The sequence below is a fragment of the Solanum lycopersicum genome, chromosome 1, assembly GCF_036512215.1.
Source record: "Solanum lycopersicum chromosome 1, SLM_r2.1".
NCBI lineage: Eukaryota > Viridiplantae > Streptophyta > Magnoliopsida > Solanales > Solanaceae > Solanum > Solanum lycopersicum.
The window spans coordinates 61,867,111-61,893,676 of record NC_090800.1 but is presented as its reverse complement, the minus strand read 5'-3'; the positions used below and the strand labels follow the sequence as shown (position 1 = coordinate 61,893,676).

Sequence of the window (26,566 nt, the reverse complement as noted above, 5' to 3'; positions counted from 1 at the left end):
AGAACAACAATATTTAATGTGGTTCGGATCAAAATGATCCTACGTCCACCAAAGAACAACTGCACCGATATTTATTTCACTATAAAAGAAATATAAGTGAAATACTACAAGAGAGAGCACAATGCCTTAGAAGGTGAGAAGGAAAGTGAAAGGATGATTTGAAAATGAATTAAGAGCTACCTATTTATAGGAATAAATTCATCCTATTGATGTCATCCATGACATCACTATGTGTCAAAATTGTCAAGGTTAAGATAGCAAACCATTTTATGGTTTGCCTAACTTTCACCTACCAAGATACAATCTTTGACTTGTATTTTGTACTAATTATCTTCCTACCAAATATTCATATTAATTCATCTTCCATTTAGTTTGATTCCACAGGAACCAAAACCAACTCTTTCAATCTCCACCTTGGTTTGTGTTCTAAGCATGCGTATAAACAACTCCGGCCAAAACTTCTAAGCTTACTGGGCAATCCCATTGTAAGAAACAAGAAGAATCAAACCTTTGTTGAACATACCAGCTCCACCTAGCAGTTGTTCTCTTAGAGTTGCATCATATTCCCGCCAAGTCCTTGCAGTGTGCAAACATGGCAAGCGGGACTATTTTGGTCAACATGTCTGCAGCGTTATCGTCTGTGATAACCTTCTCAACCTTGATAGCTCCCTTTTCTACGACATCTCGAATAAAATGAAATCTGACATCAATATGTTTGGTGCGCTCATGAAATCTTTGATTTTTAATCAAATGAATAGCACTTTGACTATCACATTTTAGAATTGATTTAAGCTGAGCTGAACTCAATTCTGCCACCAAACCTTTCAACCAGATAGCTTCTTTCACTGCCTCCGTTGCTGCCATATATTCTGCCTCTGTTGTAGACAAAGCGACAATCGACTGTAAAGTCGATTTCCAACTAACGGCACTGCCAACGAGAGTAAAGATGTATCCAGTTGTGGACCTCCTTCGATCAAGATCCCCTGCATAGTCAGAATCAACATAACCGAGAATTGAAATACCTTCACTTTTCCGAAAGGTTAGGCCAACATCAGGAGCTCCTTTGAGATATCTCAATATCCACTTGACAGCTTCCCAATGCCTTTTTCCTGGATTTGCCATGTACTTGCTTACTACACTTACGGATTGGGCAATATCTGGACGTGTGCATACCATAGCATACATAATGCTACCAACTGCACTCGCATAAGGAACCTTTGACATATGCTCCACCTCATCCATAGATTGAGGCATTTGTAACTCTGAAAGCTTAAAATGAGAAGCTAAAGGTGTACTTACAGGCTTGCTCATATCCATATTGAATCTTTCAAGAACTTTTCGGATGTACCTCTTCTGAGAAAGATGTACAACACCATTTTCTCTTGAAATTTCCATTCCAAGGATTTTCTTTGCAACTCCTAGATCCTTCATGTCAAATTCCTTGCTCAACAGTTTCTTCAAAATATTTATCTCTGTGATGTTGTTAGCAGCAATAAGCATATCATCAACATACAACAAAAGATAAATCATAGAGTTACCAGACATCTTCTTGTGATACACACAACTATCAAATGCACTCCTCGAAAATCCATGTGTAGTCATGAATGCATCAAACCTCTTGTACCACTGTCTAGGGGATTGCTTCAAACCATACAAAGACTTCTTCAGTTGGCATACATGGTCTTCTTTACCTTCAGCTAGGAAACCTTCAGGCTGATCCATATAGATTGTCTCTTCTAGATCACCATGTAAAAAAGCGGTTTTGACATCAAGCTGTTGAAGCTCTAAATCAAATTGTGCAACCAATGCTAGCAGCACGCGAATTGAGCTATGTTTCACGACTGGAGAAAAGATCTCATTGTAGTCAATTCCCTCCTTCTGACTGAAACCCTTTGCAACCAATCTCGCCTTGAACCTAGCAGCTTCCACTTCTGGAATACCTTCTTTCTTTTTGTAGACCCATTTGCATCCAACTGTCCTCATCCCTTTTGGCCTTTTAACTAAGACCCATGTCTCATTTCTGTGAAGAGACTCCATCTCTTCCATCATGGCCAACTGCCATTGTGCAGCGTCTTTGCAAGAAGTTGCTTCAATATACGAAGAGGGCTCGAGATCCTTAATCTCTTCTTCTGCAGCTACGAACGCTTGTGCAATCAGATTTTCTTGCTCTATAAGACGTTCCGGTTTCCGTATCCGCCTTTTGTCCCTTCCCTTCGCAATTGTGTATGGTTCATTGGAAGCAAGTTCTTCTGCATCTTTTGACTCATCACTTTGAGTCTCGTGATCCCGTTTCTTGGTAAGCTCCACCGGTAGCTCCACCTGCTCGTTGTTCTCATTTCTAGATAACTCCACAGAAACTTTACGAGGATCAAGTATAGAGGATTCATCAAAGGTAACATCTCTACTAACTACAAATTTGAGTAAAGACAAACACCATAGTTTGTACCCTTTTACTCCATCAACATACCCTACGAATATGGCCTTTTTAGCCCTTGGTTCAAGCTTACCTTCATTAACATGATAATAAGTTGGACACCCAAATATTCGCAAGTATGAATAGTTAGAGGGTTCACCTGACCAGACCTCATTCGGAGTCTTAAAGTCAATCGCTGATGCTGGAGACCGATTGACAATATGAGAAGCAGTATGAACTGCTTCAGCCCAAAATACTTTGGACATCTTAGCTTGTAAGAGCATACAACGAGCCTTCTCAAGAAGAGTTCTGTTCATTCTCTCGGCAACTCCATTCTGCTGTGGTGTGTGCCTGACCGTCTTATGCCTTGCGATCCCATGAACCTTGCAGAAATCATTGAACTCTTCACTGCAAAACTCCAAGCCATTGTCCGTGCGAAGATACTTGATTTTCCTCTCAATTTGATTTTCAACCAAAATCTTTCACTCTTTAAATGCTTCAAAAGCATCACCTTTTGTCTTCAGGAAACGCACCCAAACCTTTCGTGAAAAATCATCAATAAATGTGAGAAGATACCTCTTTCCTCCTTTTGATGGAAGCTTAGAGGGACCCCATAAATCTGAATGGATGTAGTCTAGCACCCCTCCCGTCTTGTGCTTGCCAGTGCTGAAGCTGACCTTTTTCTGCTTCCCTAAGACGCAGTGCTCACAAAATTCAAGTGTGCCGATCTTCTCACCATTCAAAAGGTTGCGGTTGCTCAACATCTCCAATCCTCGTGCGCTCATATGGCCTAGTCTCATGTGCCATAATTTTGCCTTGTCATCATTAGATAACTGCACTGTAGATGCATTTACAGAGCCAATAATGGTGCTTCCCGCAAGTGTGTAGAGGCCATCCTCCAGCTTGGCCTTCAACATGACTAAAGACCCTTTAGTCACTTTCATAGTTCCTCCTTCACTCATGTACTTATAGCCTTGTTTATCTAAAGTACCCAGGGAGATCAAATTCTTCTTTAGATCAGGAACATGACGGACTTCTGTAATAGTCCTCATGATTCCATCATGGCAGTGAACATGAACTGAACCAATGCCAACTATTTTACAAGTTGCATTATTGCCCATTAATACAGTTCCTCTGCTTGTTTCATAGCTGCTGAACCAATCTTTTCGGAATGTCATATGTAGAGTACAACCAGAGTCTAAGATCCATTTGTTGTCATAGACTCCATTATTGCATGATGTTGTTAGTACATAATCATCATCATTATCATGTACTTTCTCAACAATGGATGCACTCGCCTTTTCTTTGGACTTCGACATAGGGCAATCTCGTTCAAAGTGCCCCTTCTTGTGACAGCCCCAACACTCCGCATTCTTTTTGTTCACACGAGACTTTGATCTGTACTTCGATTTGCTCCTTCCCTTTTGGCTAGTACGACCTCTTACAAAGAGTCCACTAGCTTCGTCACTTTTGTCTCCTTCAAAATGCATCCGCACATCACAAGAGTTTAGTGCTTGCCGCACTTGCTCAAGTTTAATAGGTTGTTTGCTATACATCATTGAATTCTCAATATCACGATATTTTGAAGTCAATGAAAATAGTAAAGAACATGCAAGTGTCTCCTCGTCCTTTTTAATTCCAGCAGTTTGTAAGTCCATCACAAGTTTATTGAACGCATCTAGATGGTCTTGCAACAAAGTACCTGAATCCATCTTAAATGTATGAAGACGCCGTTGTAACAACATCCTTGTTGTCACTGACTGGTCCTGGTAAAGCCCTTCCAGCTTTTCCCATAACTCTTTGGCCGTCTCTTCGGTACTTGTACTCACTTCACAAAGTACGTTAGGTGCAAGGGACAGTTGGATTGCACTCAATGCATCTCCTTCAATCTTTTCTTTGTCGGAATCCGATATCTTATCGGGGTACTTTCCGTCAATAGCATGGATTGAACCTTCCCTCCGCAGTAACGCTATCATCTGGATTTTCCAGATATTGAAGTTGTTGCGCCCACTAAATCTATCAATTTCAAACTTCATGGAACTCATTTTTTTTACTTGTTCTTCCTTTTCTACTACAATGTATTTGGAACTACAGAAAACCAAAGTAATCCTTTTCTGATGTGGAAGTTCAGACTGTGCTGCAACCACAGAGCATACTCAGACAAAACCTTGCTCTGATACCAATTGTTAGCGGAAACGTGAAACTAAAGAACAAGGAAGAACAACAATATTTAATGTGGTTCGGATCAAAATGATCCTACGTCCACCAAAGAACAACTGCACCGATATTTATTTCACTATAAAAGGAATATAAGTGAAATACTACAAGAGAGAGCACAATGCCTTAGAAGGTGAGAAGGAAAGTGAAAGGATGATTTGAAAATGAATTAAGAGCTACCTATTTATAGGAATAAATTCATCCTATTGATGTCATCCATGACATCACTATGTGTCAAAATTGTCAAGGTTAAGATAGCAAACCATTTTATGGTTTGCCTAACTTTCACCTACCAAGATACAATCTTTGACTTGTATTTTGTACTAATTATCTTCCTACCAAATATTCATATTAATTCATCTTCCATTTAGTTTGATTCCACAGGAACCAAAACCAACTCTTTCAGGTTTGAGAATCCCTCCATACTGGGAACTTTTGCCGCTTTGGCGCTGCCAGATGACACTTGCTGTGACAGACAGAATTAAGGTCGTTAATAAACTCCTACACGACCTCATTATATAATTATTGACTTTTTTTTGCTAAGTAACGAACCCCAGGTGAAATATACTCATTTTTCATCGTTCTTGAGGCTAAATGTAAGTGCACTAACAGTTTGGTGTTTGGGTTCCATGAGAGGACCAACTGCTTGACGTAATTGTGCAATTTGAGAAATGTGATTTTGACCGTTGTTCATAAATGTTGATAGTTTTGTACATGTTGATATATATGCATGTAATTATAATGTTATTAGACTTGGTTACCTTTTAAAAGTTCTAGTACATTGACTTTCAGGTTCTAGGTTGTTTACTTCCACACTTTTAGTTAGTCCACACCTTTTTAGTTAGTTCTGTAGAATCCTTGTTGAAGTTTGTGGAAGCTTCTTACTTAGTTTATTTAACTTGCTTCCGTAACTTAAATGCATTAGTCATTACTTTAGTTGTTGGGGTTTTAGTTGTAGTAATGGTTCTCCCACTGAAGGATCAGTTGAGTGTCAATCACGACGGTTTGGGTCGTGACAATTTAACTATGAACTCTAATTTGTCGATATTGTAACAACATATTTTTTTAGATGAAATTTGTTCATTTCCAAAAATTACTAAATTTTAAGACAAAAAATGATTTTTCATGAATTAGATACAGTATTAGTGATTAAATAATGTGTCGTCGATATTTCTAAGTTAGTGACTAACACTACTTAATAAATGACGTTAATTGATTTTTTGATGAGAAATTTTAGTGGACAATTTTTGCTATGAATTTTATGTTTCATCACTAAAAGTATGTGCCTCATATATTTAAACACGAAAAGTAAATTTTGTCAGTAAAAGAAAAAAATTAGTGTCGAGTTTGATGTCGTAGCTAATAATTTCGTAGTTGAGTTGAGCCCTATTTCATTGAGTTGAGTTGAACTATGTTTCATTCAGTTGAACATCCTATTATTGAGGGGAGTTTGAGTTGAGTTGAGTTGAGTTAAGTGAGTTTGATAAGAGGTAATAATGTTCCTTTGTGTCAGTTCAAGCACATGTTTATGCTTTAAATTTAACTTACATGCTCGTACTTTCAATGTATTGACTCCATTTGTCCTGCATCATTTTATTATGCACATACAGGTACTTAGGATCATCAACAGGTGTTTCATTAAGGTTATGTGATATTCAAGTTAGTTTTGGTGAGCCTTCTTATATTCCGGAGGACTCACCTTTACCTTATAGTTAGTAGTTTTGAGATTGTCTGGGTCTTGCCCTGATATCCTTCTGTAAAAGTAAAGGCTTCATAGATAGACAAAGTTGAGTAGTTTTCAGTATGTACCTTCTTTGAGTTGTTTTAACAAACTCTAAGTTTATCTATTGAATATATTTGGACTATTTTAAAGTTGAGTATTTGAGTTATTTAATTTAATCTAGTTTTAAGTTTTTGTATGCTTGAGTTAATTTTTCGCTTCTAGCCAATCAGGATGAGAGTTCGCTTGGAGACTAGCAATGTTTCTCGAGTGCCGACCACGTCCAAGGTGTAAGCTTGGATCGTGACAAAACTGTCGCTCTCAACAAGTCATAATGACTTGAGATAGCTATAGGAAAACTCTAAACGTCCAAAATATTGTAAAATTGAAAATATGACCTAGAGGGTCATTACAAATAAGAGGTAGGAGATTTTATTGAATAACTCATAAATTCTCTAATTTCTTAGAGAAAATATGTACAACAATAGTTGTTCACGATTGACTTGGCATATGAATTGAGAAACATTAAATGATAGGGATAATATTTTCCAAAGCGCCCTTATTAAACATACATTATTTAATTATTCAAAAAATGAATAATATTTAATAGCAATGTTAAATTAGACACAAAATGGTAAATCATTAATTGATTTTATAAACTACACAAAATATTGTTGGACATTTAAAAAATGGTATAATAGAAAAGTAAATTTGGATGAAAGGATAGTACATGAATAAATTCTAACTAATTGGATTTAATAAATATCAAATATCAAATCCAAAATAAGTTACATTTCCTACTTTTGATTTATTTCCTGAACTTCAAAATAAGATGGTAATTCCACCATTTTACTACTCTCTTAGAACAAAGGAGTTGTGTTTGACCGGATCATAGAAGACTGTGAAGGCAATGCGTATTGTTGTGTGTTGCCCGCGTGCCACACGCTTGCACTCCCAATTTCCCAAATATTATTCTCTTCGCCCAATTCCCTTTTCTTCACCTCTTTCTTATTTTAATTACATCTGCTTTAAATTTTGAGCTGTCAGTAATTCTTAATTAATGTCTCACAATTATCGTATACTCATTTCCTTCCTTTAACTTTTACTCCTTTATTATATTCAAAATAAATAAATAAATATATTTATTTTGTTTGTTATTTTCACCATATTAATATTTTGTTTATTTCATTTTTTTTTTACTTTTTTTAAAAATAAATAATTAAATTATTGAATGTTGAAGATGCACGTTTGAATTTTTCTTTCATATTTAGCCTTTTTATTTAATGAAGTTTGATATTTTTTAAGAGCCAAATATTTCATTGTTTATAAAGTTACAAAAAGATGAGAATAAAAGTTATACCTTAAACTATGTCCATAAATAATTTAAATCTTAAATCATGATGTAAGACTTTACATGAATTAATATATCATTGTAATAAAATATATATATATATATTAATCTTTGTTATGTTCTTTTTTTTTTTTAAAAAGCACATTTAGTTTTGTGCTTGGATTGCCGGTTACCTGCTTTTACTAAAATATCACCTTTCTATTATTTATTTTTACTTGTCAGATATTTTAAAAGTAAATTTTTATTTTTACTTATTATATTTTATATTAAGAAAAAATAAAAGAAAATTTTCATGTTTTACTTTTATTATTAAATATTATCTTTCATGTTATTTTCAAGACTCAATACAAGATATATTAATAGAAAAGAATTATACGATTAACTAGCACATCAATAATTAAAATTTAATTATTATGTTAAATCAAATAATGATAAGTAAAAATACCTGTCCCATTGATTTTACCTATCACATTTTTTTCTTGAAAAAATATTAACAAAAAATTCACCACTGTTAGATTAGGGTAGTAGAGAAGAAACAAATATTGAGTAATTTTGAGTGAAGTGGACCCAAGAGATTCTTTGGCTCTATTTAATTTGACTTTTGTTTTTATTTTTTATGTTCTAGGACGAAACGAGAGGGAGTATTTTCCTTGCCAATAATTTGACTACGGTCGGCCGGGCAGCGCGGTCTGCCTCTTCGGGCAGTTACGACCTCCATGAAACTGGCCGTCCCTCGTTGACCCCTATGCCCACCAAATCAATCTTCTTGTATTTTCCTCTTTTCTTATTATTTAGAAAAAAATTTTGAAAAATATTTAAATTTTGGTGGAAATAATTATTATAATATTAAATTTTATGATTGATTTTTTATTTTGAATTATTTTAATAATATATTTTAAAAATATATATATACTTACGTAAATATGTTACTATTTATAATGATATTATTTATGTGAACATATATATATAGTATTTTGTTTACACAATGAGTCGTGCTAATTCAACAAGAAACATTAAATTTGATTAGTTTCAAATACAGAATGTGTTAGACCAATTAAAATCAAATTGCATTATTATGTATTATTAATATTTAAGTTTTAGTTCCAAACGTTAAAAAAAATATCGAAATTGATGGGTTTGTGCTTATGTTATGGATTTGCCTTTCTTTTTTACTTTCATTTAATTACTCGATTTGCATTTAAATGGATCGGTCAAAATATATTAATTATATTTATTTATGGATATCAATTAAATAAACATTTTTAAGGTTGCATAAGTTCCTTAGGAGCAAATGACATAGTAAAAATATATGTTTGTTGACATAGTAAAAATATTATAATGTAAAAATATAAATTTATGTCATTTACAGAGTTATTCATCCTTGAAAGATGAAAAATTAAAGAACTACACAAAATGAAAAGCAAAAGTGCAACCCCCCCCCCCCCCCCGCCCGCCCCCCTTTTTTTTCAAAAAAAAATATGCAGAATAACAAACTTTTAGTTTATATTATGCACCGTATATAACTATATATATGTACGATATAAGAGATTAATAATTCGTAGCTATAGTTTATCCAATCCTTATTATTCATGTGAATTTTATAATTCTCTTGATGTGTATAAAACAAAATTTTTTATAATTTAATGGTCTTTGTATAAATTTAGTATTTTGTATATGCTTATCTTAACTATTTATATATAATTTAGGAAAAATTCATGATAAATTATCTTGGTTGTATAATGACAAGCAATATATACAAAGGGAGCTTTAAAATATTTCTAAATGTATAAATATATATATTTGTATGTTCTTACCTTATTTGTATATTTGCAAACAAAAATATATAAACTGACAGAAATATAGTGATAAAAATATACAAACTGTAGCCTTTATTACGAACTATTGTTATAGAACCTTATTATGACTATTATGTTTGCTATTTCTATTATCATTATTTTTTTTGTGTTTTGGGGCAGAAAGAAAAAGGGAAAATGGAAAAAAAAAAGTTGGCCAAAATTTGGCTAAAATGATATATGATCTATATTATTTTATCTTTTAAAACATATTTAATCTTATAATTATAAAATATAAAAAATATCAAATTATTTTTTTAAAAAATAATTATAATTTATTTAATATTTTTCCCCCCCAAATTCTCATTAAATTTTCCGATAATTTAGCGCAGGAAAAATAGGGTCTCATATCCCTCACAGTCTCTCAGGGCTTTTGGAGGTGTCACTGTCAGCCCATTGGCCACCTCCTTATAAGCCCATTCTAAACCTTTCTTTCTTCATTCTCCTCTACTTAGCTCCTCTATGATCTTTCTTTAGTTTGTGCACTTTTTGTGGGTTTGAGAGCAAATATTGCACTGCAGAAAAGAACACTGAAATCTCCACAAGGTATCCCTACTTTCTTTTTCCCTTTATTCTCCCACCTATCTTTCCATAACCTTAGTTTTTTCATTCAAAAGCTACCACATCAGCTTTACTTTCCTTTGTGTTAGAAAAAGTTTATAACTTTCTTGTTTAAAATTTATTTGGATGCAGGTAGCATGTATGAGTGGATTAATAATGAGTCAGCTTGCTTCAACCCAAAGGCTGCAAAAACTGCAAAGTATAAGCAGAATGACATGTTTAGTGGTCCTTCTTAGCTATGGCTTTGGCTTTCTCTTCGTCTTCCTAACGATGAGTGTCGCATCCTCATCTTAATCTCGGTGCTATCCTACCTGAGCTTTTTCTCACCGCTTTTTTTTTTCTGTTGTGTATTCTCTTTTTTGACTTGTTGCCTTTCGTTCCTCTACCTACCCCATTCTTCTTGACCTTGTAAGACCTTTTCTTGACCTTGTAAGACCCCGTGTTATCTCTTACGTCTTTATGTTTTGTTTTTTTGCAAATCTTACGTCATGACTTCTTCATGTAAGCTTTGTTTGGTCTCCTTCTTCTTTCCTACTCAACTCTCGTTCTCCTTCCTTGTCTATCCCTCCTGAGCTGTTGATTTTATTCCATGTACAATTGAACACAACAAAAAGATTTGAATTCATCATGTATGATTCCATCAAGAATGGAATATTCAAGGAAATTCATGTGGTGATTTATATGCCCTATTGTCCCTATTTGTTGGGGTTATGAATGTGAATTTGGAATAAACATTGTACTAAATCCTTTTTTTTTTTTGGTATTTTGGCATTTTGGCTTTTCAAGTTTTCTAACTTGTCCTTAGTAATTGCTATTTATTTTTACTTGTTTTTAGTTTTGTTTTGTTGTGGGAATATGTAATAGAGAGACTACAAGTATTCTTCCAATTTCAGATTTTTTTCCATGGACTTTGAGCAATTTATCATGACTGGTCAGTTCTACATACTTCTATGGTCTCACCTTATCTTTTTAATTATAGAAATGGACCAAAGTGTTCAATCACATGACCAAATTCAATGTTGAAGATTGTTATCTTTGTATTCAGAACAAATTAACTCCACCAAACAATTAAAAATGAAAAGACTATAAACCCTTTTTGATTTATTATTTGTTTTTTTAGAAAAACATTTAGTTGAATATGTGTAGTACTTAAAAGGCCCCCACATCTTTCTCTTTTTCCCTTGGTTTATGGAAGAGAGGGTTGTTTTTAAGCAAGAATGAGTTGATGTCATTTATGAAGGGGGGGGGAAATAATTGTAACGATTTAGGAAAGAAAAGATCAGCTTTTTTATACGAACAACTTTATTAGAGAAAGAAAAATCATTCACTCAGATGGACAAAACCCTCTCTTGTCTGTTAGCCTGTGTTTATATCATTTATGATTTTATAATATAAAGACTCGTGGGATAGACCAATGCAAGTACAATAAAAATTAACTTCTTTACTTGGACATTTATTTTTAGTTGCTTTATATGTATATTGTTATATGATCTAAATATAACACCTTTGACATGCTTATTGACACTTAATTAAGAAATGAAAAATATACTCTCGAATTATCGTAAATGATATGCTTTTACTCTCTGTCATTCTTTTTGGATATTGGTGTCATGTTGTCCATAAATTCGAGTATATATGCCGTTCACTCTAACGAAGGGGCGGGGGCACCAATGTTCTTAAAGTATGACGGCAGGTGCATCAATATTTCAAAAGTATGACGACAGGGGAATAAATGTTCCAAAACTATAACGGCCGAGACACCAATGACCTTTTCACCGTAAATTAATATAAAGAATGATATATATTATATATATACACCCCAGTTTAGGTTGTAGATGTTACTAGTAAGCAAAACATTATCAAGAGACAAGGAAAAAACTAAATAAGTGACTTTTGTGTTCGGCATAGAGGAAAATATTTTCCTATTTTACCATATTATGAAAACAAGTTCCTTAAAAATATTACGAAAATTATTTTCTTTATAAAGGACGTGTTATATTTGTTGTATTGTTTCCACCAACCCAATGCCCCCAACTCCTTCCCTTTGACCATCCCACCCCGCAGGTCCCACTCCCTGTCCCCTTCGGCTTCTTTATTGTTTTGCTAGGTTACATAATATTGTTTATTTATTTACTCGTAAGTAAAAAATATATAATTGGAAATAAATTTAATTTTTTTTAAAAAAAATTAAAATATTTTTCATAAAAATATTTTCCTTTCCTACAAAGCACACCCAATTCTTTAATAGCTAATTCTCCTAAAAGCCAATTGTAAATACCATAACATTCACCACCTTTAAATAATAATATCTTCATTAGAATTAAAAAATAAGAAACTTTGGGTTTTGAGTAGCTTTAAGGAAAATAAAATAAGCAAATGCAAAATTTAGCCATGTGCTACAAATTAATCTGTGATTAGTTGGAATTATGAATAAATGAGCCAAAAGTGGAAAAGTGAAGTTGGTAATAACAAAATTCAAGCACAAAATGATGATGTTCCACAAGTTGGTACTTTTTAAATAGGTTGATAGTCTTACATAAATAAATATTCAAAGTTGTGATGACTGAAGGAAAACATAAAATCTTGACTTTTGAGTAACTCTCATAGATAAAATCAGCAATGCAACATATTCAGCCGGCAATATGGGTCCCAATTTTTCATCTTTAGGTAACAACTAACATGCATGTCATCTCCCTTTTCATTATTTTACCTTTCTCTTTTTATTATTCTTTCTCAAACTTTTAGTCGTAATAATTTCTATCAAGACTTGTTTCTAAAGTTAGAAGATTTGGGATTAATTATATATTCCTCCATATATATGTTGGTCCCGTATCAATTTGAATTTTATCGAATTTCAATTTAAAAATTAGTTTAGATCATATTTTGAATTCAAGATATATTTGTCCAAATGATATTATAATCTAATTTGACTGAATCTATAAATTATACCTTAACATGTATGAATTTAATTGAAATTTCAGCTTATATCCTCTCCAAAATCATGAAATGATTAAGTATGTCAAGTCAACCTAAAAACCATTCAAATGTTGTCAAGTGTTAGGAATGATATGAATCAACTAATTACATATAAATTTGTCAAGCTGACCGAAAATTGGCAGAGAAAAGCTTGGTATTCATCACAAACTTCCTTCTCCATCCTAAAAAGGTCATAAGATCATAAGATAGATACATTAAGAAGCCTCTGCGCTGATGATTCATAAGTGTTATACATTTCACAAAGAACTTTCCTTTCAAAGCTGATCAAGAAATCTTTCATAGATCTAAAGCTACTTTATAATTCATGGTCCAAACCTAGAATCCATGTTCACGATCTGGTTTTTGATCACGACCTATTTCTCAGAGTTATGATGACACCTACTACAACCCACCAGCAGGTAAGTCAACACGTAACCCAAAACAAGAAGTAATGGGTGTAAGGGTAGAGATAAGCTGTCAAGCAATAATTAACAAAAGAAATAGAATACCAGATGAAGCAAACCAAAATAATATATACAAAAGATCCCTCCCACAACCTGAAATTCCCAAGTACATAGCTTTCTACAACAAAATAGTACAACTCCAAAAAGTAAACCCAAAATACAGAGTTTATCTCAAAATGCAATAGAGTAGCTATCAAAATAAAATTAAAGGCAGGTAAATCCAACACTAAGTGCTCACCCTCGCCTTTGAACTACAACTGTAATATGTTCAATTATCAATGTTAGTACCTAGTGGTCAAATCTACAACACGAAACAGAGGAAGAGTACAACATGAATATCAAAACAACAGGTACTCTGAAGGCATCATAAGCCTATTGAGAAGGAAAAGTAAAAGCAATATAAAATGCAAAAATAAAGCACAAACAATGGTCAAGATAATGGAAAGATAAAAGAAACACACACAAATATACGAAGGACATAAATGAAATAAGTGTAATTAACTAAAACTAATTGAGCCCCCATAAATAAAACGGTTAGCTTGTGTGTGATGAGTCCATTATTTGGACTCATCTAGGGTTATATTTTGATAGGTTTAGTGTCCTCAAATGACTATTTTGTGTCAAAAATTGATAAATACCTTGAGTTTCAAGTATATATACTTGGAGACAAAACATGGACATCAAGCAAAAAGGAACAAAGGCATCTAAAAGAACAAAGAAGTGAAGACCTCAGGATCACCAAACCCATTCAGAGTGCCGTTACAAGTTCCCATTCTCACCTTTTGTTCCAGTAGCTGAGCCCTAAAGGAAAGGATCACGTTGGTGGTGAAAAGGAGAAGTCGGCGTGTCGCCAATAAATTTTGAGAAGCAGTACTATGTCACCCAATGATCCGAAACATGAAGATGTTTAGGCTAACGCAAGAAGGAAATGAATATACCAAACAATGGATCACCCCGTTGATTGGCGATCTCGACTAAGTGCGCCGAGTGGTCCTTCTTAGCACAACTTTTTGAAAATTATAAAAACTTGTTAATGTATTTAGCTACTATCTAATTTTATAATTTTGAAAAGTAATTTTTAGACTTCTATTTTAAGTTTTTGGGAGCTCTTGGGAAACATTCCTCTTGAACCTTTGGGATTTGAAGATTCTCATCTTGAAGAAATTCAAAGTGGTGTTGGAAATTCTTCATCCTAGACTTGATTGAAGCGAAAATAAATCACATCCAGTTAATGTTACTTCGATTTGGTATCATTTTATTTGATTTCTTTATGTGTAGCTAAAACTCCAATTCTTGGGGTATGATTTTGTGAATATGAGGTAAATATATTGTTTGGTGTTGCTTATTGTTGGTAAATTCGTTGTTTAAATGTGATTTCACTTAGTAGTTGTGTTTGAATTAAATGAGGTTGTAGTTGCAAATACGATTTCACCTTAGTGTTTTTGGCTTAATCAATAGAGAGGTTTTATAAACTAAGACTACTAAGTTGATAACTGGTGGTTATTGGGTCGTCATGGGCTCAACTCGAGAGAGTGAATCCTAGTCCCTTTCCCACGCGTTTATCTTGAGAGAGTAATTGGGATAAGGAAGAAGATTTTTTTAAATTCTGCACCTTGGTTTACTCGGTGTTCGAGAGAAACCAAGTTGATTCGGGGTAGGTTGCTCGAGAGAGAATTTACCCCACTAAAGTCTAGACTAGTTGCACATATTCAACGATGTACTATCAATAACAACTACCCTTCAGTTTCTTTTATCTCATATTCCGGTCACATCCCAAGAATCTCATTTCCCCATTAGTCTCTCTTATTGTTTTCGTTGTTAATTCGATATCAAAACCCCCATTTGTTAATCGACATTTGTGTCACCCTCTCTAATTTGTTATGTTTGTAGTCGATAATTTCTTGTAACTATGACTAACAAAACTTGATTTCTGCTTCGCTTAAATGTTCTCAGTACCACTCCTTGTAGGAACAATCACAACCCTTTGTTGAGCTATATAATGATTGATGACTATCGATGCATAGTATTGGATGAAGTATCTTTGATGACGTTACCAATCATTGTGCAACTTAAGTAAAAATCCAAATGAATTCCAATAAGTTTGACAGACACATAGAATAGCTATATCTACTAAGAACAAGTCATGGTAAGTTCAGAGTCGGAGAAAACATATGTGAGACCTAACCTATGGTTCTTTCGCATAATATGCATATCATTGTTTAAGTGTATGAGGCTTATATGACTTGGTGTGTCATTTCAGGAGAATAAACTGGTAAAGGAGAGGAAACAAAATTAAAGAATTAGACTAAAATTATGGTTAGAGGATCTCCTTAAACAAGTTCGAGTAAAATAATGTCTCTTCTAACACACCGCCTGTTCGGAAAACAAGTTATCCAGTACTTTTAGGGCAAGAAAAATAGTGCCTTATATGCTAGGAAAGATGTTTTATAAGGTGATATAGTCTCCCAATGATGGTAAATAAGTTTTGAAGTCAAGCAATTTGGAAAATGAAAAGTCGGCAAACGTTAGAGTAAGTTTCTTTGATAAATTTTTCTGAATTATAAATTAAATGTCTCGGAGCTTTTGTACCAATCTATAATGATTTATAAGAACCCCAATATAAAAAATTTAAGGTCTACGATTATACTTCCAAATCACTAAACCATTTGTCCATACGACTTCAGAATTGTGAGATATTCATATTTTAGTGAAACTGTACAAACATGCACGTGAAGGTGGATCCCTCTCCCCTATGTCGGTTTAGCTTTATAAGATCTGATTTCCCTTTGTTTAAACTCATTTTTTTGACCAAATAATAAGAAAAACATTTCTACATCCTCTCTAAAGGTTTCCCTTTCGTCCAAGCAATTATCTACAAGATTTAAACATGGTTTCACTCTCGGAATGTTCATACATATTATGCTACTTCTTTCCTCCTCGTATGTTGTGATGTGAAGGATTCTTCGCTGTGATGGAGACTCATTTTTGGTGGTGTTGTTTCTGTTTTGAGGTAATAATTTTCACCATCATTCATTGAGTGTCCAAGGTATAGCTATGCTATATAAGAAAGAAAATGAATAAATGGTTGGAAAATCATATTTTCATAGTTATGAGATGTTCGACTCTTTTTAAAGAATTTTCTGATGTTGTTGTTGAAATTTTCGGAAATTATTTGTTTTTGTGTGGTTATTGTTGATATGAGGCTTTAAGAGAATAATAATTAGAAATGGTCAATTAATTGTAAGATAAATAATTTTAATGTTGGTTCTATTATTACATTTTGATTTTCAAATGACTTCTTCTTGGTTCAAAGTCTTGTATTTGAGGAGAATCTTTGTAATTTATAAGACATGCTACAATAAAATAAGATCCATCAATTTTAGTTAAGTTTCTTCCCTTTTATTCTCTTATTTCTTATGAAGGAAAAACATGATTCCAAGCATAATTATTGGATGAACTCACAGGATGATGATTGGAAGCCAAAAGTTCGAGTTATTATGGTTATATTGAACAATTTAGGACTGTATAACATATATTTTTTTCTAGCGTAATGGTTTGAAGACTCATGGTTTGGATTTGGTTGTGGTTATTTTGTGGTTGGAAAGCAGGGGTGCTGCAATACACTGAGTTCTTATCACAAACATACTCTATTTGGTTGTTGTTGACTATTGCATAGGTCTCTACTTGTTAATAGCTGCTGCAAAAATGTATGTTACATAATTAATTTGGGGTTTTTATTTGGAGAATAAAAGGTAATGAAACATGCATTTTAAAATGGATCTAGTGAGCTAATACTTTGCTAGTAAGTTCTAAATTGCTACTTTGACATCGACGTGTTAATATTTTGTCTGCAATGGTTGTATGACATGATTTGATGTAGATTACATACTCTAAGGAAGGGGTCAAATCCATATTAATGCTACAAGACCCGAAATTGAGGTATGTTAAGGCTAAGCGTCACTTCCTTTGAGCATGAATTTAGAATCCTTAATGGTGAAAGATTGTTTTACTATTCTATTGTTAGAAAGACCTTCTGCGAAAGGCATTGAGAGTGCAGCTGATCTAGTAAACGTACTAGTTACATTTAATAGTTTATAATCAGTCCTCCTTCCTCTCTATGCTCTTCGTTTTTTAAAAACATAAAAATAATATGACAATTTTCGAAACTCTTAAACATAACTCGTATGCTTAAACTACAAATGGTCATGTTTTTTTTGGAAATACTTTCTTTTACAAATTACTAAGGAAATATATTTAAAAACTAGGTGAAGCACCTTAAGATCATTATGATATTCTCACTTTTAAGTTTCATTTTTAATTTGATTTAAGTGTTATGGTTAATCTACAAGCATATGGTTATAAGAAATATTTACATGTTACACAAAAGTAATTACGATATTATGAGGATAAGAGTACCAATCAACCAAAATTGGCAACATCATTCAGGAAAACAAATGCATTAAGAGTCCATGAAACTACATGATATGCATTCTACTTCCGAGCTATAATCAGAATGTATAAGGCCTATTGCTTATATTTACACGTATGAGACAGATTTCCACAAGTTGGCGAATATGATGCCGGTTCATTTTCGGAAGACACCACTATTGCTACCAATTGTTTGGGTATGACATGCATTTTCTTCTATACATATATATGTATTCATGACATATGATTACGCAAGCATACCATGCATATTTAATTCATATAAGGTCGGATATCACCCATGGAGGCTATCAGAGTTTCTATTTTAGGTGGTATCGTTGTTGCACTTTTTACAGCACCTATTTATGATTCTATTTTCCACCTTTCTTACCAGTACATTTTTATCTAAACTACGTCCCATTGCCTGGGATACTACATTTTTTTTCATGCCTGCATTTCTAGGTAGGGATTATTAACCCCTCCACTAGGATTCATAATTCAAGTGAGAGTTGGTAAGATCCAGCTCTTCCGAGAACTTTCATAGGATGTTTAGTTTTGTTGTACAGTTCAGGTATAGTCTGGACGTGTCTCGACCAGTGCTTATGATACTCATAAAGGCTATTGTGGACACAATATTATGGATTTTCTTTAAGCTTCTAGTTTCCAGCCACATAGGCTTGGCATGTATAACATGTATGTATATGTGTATTTCCTCAATTGCGACCTCGTTGGTCAGCTAGTACTTTTTTTTTGGCTTATCTACCTTTGTCTATATGAGTTGTTATTTGGGTTATGACCCTAATGGTCCAGGCTTAATATTTTTGATGTTATGCTTCCCGACCTTATAGGCCCACAATTGAGTCAGTTTGTACGTTTCAGTAGCTAACTTGATTACATAAGGTTTTTAGTATCGAGTGATAGTCATGCCTCCCCTAGTTTAGGGCGTGACGAACTTCATATTAGAGAAGGTCATGTCCCAGGGAGTCCACAAGTTGTGTCTTGTAGGTTCTTGTTTAAAGGTGTATTGTGCACCACACTTATAATCAAGAGGCTATAGGAAATTTTAGGATTGGTTACATATCTTTCAATTTATTGATAATGTTATAAAGCTAATTTTATAAGTACATATGAAATGTAAACTATGTTGTTTCTTTTACGCTTAAGATGATCTATCGAGAATTTACATTAGAGATTGTTCGTCATAAAAAATTTGTAGACGTGAACAAGATATTAATGCTTTGCTGGAAGCCTTGTTGTGATAATAGTGACAACTGAGAGAAGACTGTTATATTTTAGTTCCCAGGCTTGATTACAAGGCTTAAGGTTTGATGTAAGAGATTGTGTTTTCTTGAAAGTATTGCCTAGGAAGGGTATTATGTGATTCATCAAGAACGGGAAGTCCATCAAGTCAATTCAAAGGTACATAAAGCCATATAAGATTATTTGGAGGATTGGCTATAAAGCATACAATCTTGATATGTCTTCACAATCGAGATCGGTCCATCTAGTGTTCCATGTATCTATGTTGTATAAGTGCATTGGAAATGCTTCACGATTTATGCCCGTTGAATAAAGTTGTGTCTCTAAGGACTTGTCATATGCTGAAGTGTTAGTGGCTATTTTTGATTAACAGGTAAGAATTTTTTTGACTAAAGAAGTGTTTTTTGCGAAAGTGTTACGGAGGAATAACAATGTTGAGGAAATAACTTTAGAAGACGAGGAGGAAATAAGAAAGAAATATCCCCAACTATTGACAACTTAAGTTGATTAGCATTTTAATAATTGACAATTATTCGTGTATACAAACTTAATTGGATTTTTAATACCTCAAAAATGCAGTTTATATGACTTGTCGCGAGCTAGATATACAAAACCTAGTAAGTGGATTATCAAAGCAAGATTTAATATTTGAGGACATATAAAATATAGACTTGCAAATAGCGCAGTATTAACAAAGAATACTTCAAGATATTGTGCGAATTTATTTGCGGACAAATATTCTTAAGAAGGGGAGAATGTGAGACCCCCTGGCTCTTTCACATAATATGTGTATCATTGCATAAGTGTTTTGAGGCTTATATGACTTGATATATCATTTAAGTAGGATAAAATTACAAGCTGGAGAAAAAAATTGAAAGAATTAGACTAACGTTATGGGTCAAGGATGCCTTTAAACAAGTTCGAGTTAAAGAATGTCTCTTCTAACATTCCACCTGTTCGAAAGATCAAGTTATCCAGTACCTTTTGGGTAATAAAAAGAGTGTCTTATATGATAAGATATATGTTTTATAAGGTGATATAGTCGGCCAATGATCCGAAGTTAAGTTTTGATGTCCATCAAGTTGCGAAATAAAAGGTCGGCAAAAGTTAGAGTAAGTTTCTTTAATTGATTTTCTCATTTTTTGTTAAATGCCTCAAGAGATTTTCTGCCAATCTATAATGCTTTAGAAGAATCCGAATATACTAAATCGAAAGTATACTAGTCTACTTCCCAACGCACAAAACCATATGTCCATACACCTTCAAAATTTAGAGATATTCAGATTTTAGTGAGACTGCACAAGCAGACACATTGAGGCGGGCCCTCGCCTCTCTGTCGGTTTAGCTTTGTAAGATTTTGTTTCCCTTCGTTTAAACTCATTTGTTTCACCAAATAATAAGAAAAATAGTTGTAAATCCTCTCTAAAGGTTCCCCTATCATCCAAGCAAATGTCTACAAGATTTCAACGTGGTTTCACTCTCAAAATGTTCATAGAGATTATGTTACTTCTTTCCTCCTCATTGGTTTTGTTTGAAGGATTTGTCATGGTGAGCGAGTTTTTTTACGATGTTCTTGCTGTTTGGAGATAATAATTATTAACCTTCATTTTATTGAGTGATTCAAAGTTATAGCTAGTTATATAAGCAAGAAAACGAATAGAGGGATGAAAAATTGTATTTTAATAATTATGTTATGCTGAGCTGTTATTGAAGTATTTTCTGATGTTGTTGTTGCTGGAATTTTAAGAAATTATTTGTTTGTGTGTGGTTGTTCTTGATATGAGTGTGGAAGAGAACAAGAATTACAGATGGGTAATTAATTGAAAGATAAATAAGTGTAACATTGATTTTATTATTGCATTGCGATTTTCAAATGACTTCTTCTTGGTTCAACATCTTGTATTTGAGGATCTTCTTTGTAATTGAGGAGACACAATACAATACTATAAGCTCCATTTATTTTAAGTTAAAGTTCTTACCTTATATTCTGTTACTCCTTGTGAAGAAAAAGACATGACTCCAAAGTTAATTATTGGACGAACTCATAGGAAGGTGATAGGAAGCCATAAGTTTGAGTTATTATGGTCATATTAAACAATTATAGGAATGTATTAAATATACTTTTTTCTGGTTTAATGGTTTGAAGACTCATGGTTTGGATTTGGTTGTGATGATTTTGTGGTTGGAAATGAGGGGTGCGGTGATATGCAGAGTTTTTATTATTGTGCAGGCATACTCTATTTGGTTGTTATTAACTAATGTGTAAGCATCCACTTATTAATAGACGCTGCAAAAATGTGTGTTGCGTCATTAATTTGGGGTTTTAATTAATAAAAGGTAATGAAGCATGCACTTAAAATGGGTCTGGTAAGCTAATTACTGTGTGAATAAGCTCTAAATTTCTACTTTGATTGTGTCGTGTTAATATTCTGCATGTAATGGTTGAGTGACATGTGTTGATGTAGATTAAATACTCTATGGAAGGGGTACATTCTGCATTGATACTATTAGATCTATGATTGAAGTATGTTAAGGCTATGCGTTGCTTCCTTTGAGCGTTAATTTCAGAATCCTAAATCATAAAAGGTTATTTTACTATTATATTGTTAGAAAGACCTTATGTCAAAGGCATTGGAATTGTAGCTGACGTACTTTCGTGACTCCATTATGTAGATATTCCACTCGTTCGGTTATATAGGTTACTCGACATCTATGTTCCATTTTTCGATTCACTTGACTGTAGGTCCGTATATATATATATATATATATATATATATATATATATATATATATATATATATATATATATATATTATTATTATTATTATTATTATTATTTTTTTTTTTTTTAGGTGTTGTAACTTAGAAATATTAGGGAGGAACATTAATAGTTTGAAATCAACCCTCCTTCCATTCTACTTTTTTCTTTTTGAAAATAATAATAATAATATGTCGATTTCCAAAACTCTTTAATGTAACTCATATGTTTAAACTACTAAAGCACATGATTTTTTTTGGAAATACCTCCTGTTATAAATTACTAAGGAAACCAATATCAAACAAGGTGAAGCACCTTAAGATCTTTATGAATATTCTCAGGTTTATGTTTCCTTACTTAATTTGATTTAAGTTTTATAGTTTAATCTACAAACATATGGTTATACGACATATTTACATGTTATACGAAAGTGACTATGATATTATGAGGAAAAGAGTACAACGAGCAATAATACGAAGGTATGAGACCTATTGCCTATATTTATACGTATAAGACATAGATAACCACAAGTTGAATAATATGATGCCTGTTCTCTACTAGAAGGCACCACCATTGCTAGCACTTGGTTGGGTATGACATACATTTGCATCTATCAATTTATAATCATGACATATGATTTATGCGAGCATACCATGTATATTGAATTGATATAAGGTAGGATGTCATCCATGGAGGCTATTAGAGTTTCTATTTCAGGTGGTATCTTTATTACCCTTTTTACAATAACCATTTATGATTCTTATTTCCGCCTTTCATACCAATACATTATTATTCGTATTAACGTCCCATTGCCTGGGGATGTTGCATTTTTGTTTCATACGTGCATGTCCAGGTAGGGATTCTCATTGACCCTTCAACTAGGATTTGTGATTCAAATGTGAGGTTGTAAGGTCCTCCTCGTCGTGGAACTTTAATAGGATGTTTACTTTTACTGTACAGTTTAGATATAGTCGGGGCCTTGTCTCGACCAGTGCTTATGACACTCATGGAGGGTATTGTGGAAACAATATTCTAGGTTTCTTTCTTCCATTTTTTAGCTTGTGTACCATTGTCTATATGATTTGTTATTCAGGTTATGACCCTAATGATCCAGGCTTAATGTTTTTGATGTTATGGTGCATAAAGTATCAAGTTCTAGTCACGCCTCCCCTATTTTGTGATGTGACGACATAGAGTAGACCTCGAACCGTAGATCGTCTCCCAAGTAACTAATAAGAGTCACCATAGACAAGGAGTGCATAGCCCAGACCCTGCACTGCAAATATTCTCTAAGGGAAATATAATGCAGCCGATGTGTATCGACTCCCTATAGGATTTTCACATGGGGAACACCCCCTAGAACTAACAGGTGTCGTTGTCCTAGAAGAGGAGTAATACTAACCTCTTAGCGTTTGTCATAACATTTCATAGGTTAAATTGCAAAAAATTTAAAACTTTTCATATACTTCTATCATGTAAGGTTTACATAGACCTCCCTTTTACACATTAGATATACATAGGGAGTTTACATAGACTCATCACATATGAAACATTACATAGACTTCTACTTGTATTTCACATCCATAGTATATAAAGATATTCTAATAGGAAATGTCTCACATCTAAACATTCTAAATGGAATACAAAATTCGGGCTTAATCCATACTTCAGTTAACAAAAGCCAGATATAGTCATATACACCAATAGTCTTCAAATGAAAGAGAATGAACAAAATGTATTATAGTATAACAACATCAATAGCTAGATAGTGGAATTGTCCTCGGAACGTCAGGACCTACCAAACTTGGAGGGTGAGAGTCCAAGTTATCTTCAACTGACCCTGTTAGAAGCTCAACGGCCAGATCCTACATAATTGTAGAAACATAGAAATATGGGTTAGTACACACTTGTACTAAGTATGGGACATGGACATTAAACATTTGAAATTATGATAAAATGGACGTTTGTCAAAACCATACCATGTTACTTTGAAAAGTCTTATGCACAATCAAGAACACTTATGAGCCAATAATAACATATTCCTTAAGAAAAAGCCATATACAACACAAGACCAACATCATCAAGTATAATCGAGTTAACATGTATCATATCATATTTGAGTACATAACTAAACCAACTCTAATATCATGTTATAACAACACATAATGTATAATAGTTCATACATTACAACATATGCAAGACCCTTATTCATAACCCATCATCAAGTCTACAAGTGCAATGACCAATTAAAACCCACTCAACTAATTAAACCCAAAAAAGGATCACATGCAATGCTTAACATCACATAATAAAGCATAACATTAGTCATCATCATATTTAGCAATATACACCAATAGCATATTCATAATTGAAACCCACATCATATAGGATCATCTACATGTAAAGTCAATATATGCATATCATTTACCTTATAAAATATAAGAACAACCTTCTACGACTTCCCTCAAGGCCTACTAGTGCAATATTTAGGTAGAGTCCCATACCCCTACCTAGACTAAGTCAAACCCCTTAGGTCACCCTAGTTAGTGCTCACTTTATTACTTCATTTTTCTTTTTCCAACACTTACCTTAACCGACATAGACCACATGAGCTATTGTGTAATGGGTGTCATGAAACATTATTCCAAAAGAAGGCGGACTACTTGCCAAGGTAGCCCCAAAATATGAACATAATCATCTAGGTGGATCCACTAGCTAGTATTCTTATAGGGGCAACATAGTTCAAGAACTAGGAGACATGCTTGAGGCCCTCTTTATTCCATTGGAATTGTAATCTCTATCTCATTAGTACATCAATGAACCTACCTTCCCTCTTTGGAAAGGACACTACTTACTTCTAGTTCACTCTGTGCTAAGCTAGAGTCCCTTTTTGAAATGTCTTTAAGCCTTTATTAATCATCATAGCTTAGTATAGGTCATAGAAGACAACCTCTTGTATATCATCATCATTTTCCCATTAGGATTGCATCAGAATGTCCTCTCATGGCAACCCTTCATTTGTGAGATCAACACGTTATCATCATCATGTCATAGTAAGGCACATAGGTAGTTCATACCAACCTTATATAAACACATTAATTATAATATCACAATCCATATAGTCAAGACATTTCAATTACATTCATCTTACCATCACCTATATAGTCTAATCACAATCAACACTTGAATTGAACGTCATCATTATGAACAAGACATCACAATTGAAGTAAGGGATTCAAGATCATAAGGTCTTAGAAATTCACCTTAATAAGCCTCATTCAATGGTTTTACCATCAACCAACCACTCTCACCCATCAATAGGATTAATAACATTATGCAATAGTAATCTATACAAGAACTAAGTCAATTGTACCATCATTAACAAATTAAACATCAATTCATAACCTAGGGTTGAGAGAATAGGGTTCATCATGAATTCTCCAAGAATTAGATTAAATCCCTGCAATACATTACCCTAGATATTCCATGAATTAATTATAATAGATAAAACAAGTCTAACAATCAATACATTCATCAATCCCCATCAATTCATAAGCAAGATCCAAGATTGGAGAAATTGGGGGAAAAGGACATGACCTATACGAAATTCCCGTAATTAAAATCAATTACTCAACAATATACACTTAATTAGTAACGGGTAATCACAATTAGTCATAATAAATTATCAATTTCATGTTTAGAAGAAAACCCATTTGTAGAAAAAAAACCCTAGGAATTGGGTGATTTAGAAATCAACTTTGAAAGGATATCTTGGAGAAAGAAAACCCAAGAGTGAATAACCCATAAATTATTAAGAATTAATCCACAAAATCGAATGATTTCCTAGATAAATTGGTCTTCTTCCTCAAGTTTCTTGCTTCCTTCAATAGAGGATTATTAGAGAGAAAGTAGAGAGAGGTTAAAGCTTTTGAGTTTTTATTTGGGGATTTAATTTGAGCGAGTGAATGTGAGGAAAACAGATTGGAAATAAATATATAGAGCTCCCATGAAATACATAAAAGACCCCTCACTTAAGTTTACCATTTAATGAAGTCAAACTAAAATTTCGAATTTCAGATTTTCGTTAGGAAACAAGTCTTCGACGCGGAACTGCTTCCGCAAGATTTTAATAATTAATTTTTGAGACAGAAGAGTCTGTGACATGATGAGGATGTAGAATTGATTTTTTTCCAAAGGCATACCATGTCCGCAACACGGACCTATTTCAGCCAAGTGCCATTTGGCTGCTGCTTTGGCAGCTTACTTGGCTAAGTTTGGGGTCCCTTCGTGGACCCCTAGGGAGATCCTTGGGGGTCGGAACTGGACGTTTTCACCATTTATGCATTATTTTACATATTTAAAGTCTTTATACAAGTTTTAGACTTCATATTACACCTCCAAACCTTTATGAAACCTAAGGAAATTTTACTAGTTCAATTACACTAGCTTACGGACGTCATGGACGTTTCTTGACGCCTTGACTCTAAAACTTCCTAAATGGTTTATACAAATTATTTAGGCTTAAAAATAGTGTTTTAAGGTTAAGTTCATCATGCGAGGCTCTAGAT

The 26,566-nt window shown here is 33.5% G+C and overlaps 1 long non-coding RNA gene across 1 annotated transcript; it reads left to right on the top strand.

Annotated features, from left to right (window-relative positions):
* The first annotated feature begins 10,009 nt into the window (after nucleotides 1–10,009).
* TAS3-1 (trans-acting siRNA 3-1) lies at nucleotides 10,010–10,708 on the top strand. Its single transcript, NR_138079.1, has 2 exons — nucleotides 10,010–10,100; nucleotides 10,248–10,708. It is a non-coding gene; the product is annotated as a trans-acting siRNA 3-1 (long non-coding RNA).
* The last annotated feature ends 15,858 nt before the right edge of the window (nucleotides 10,709–26,566 follow it).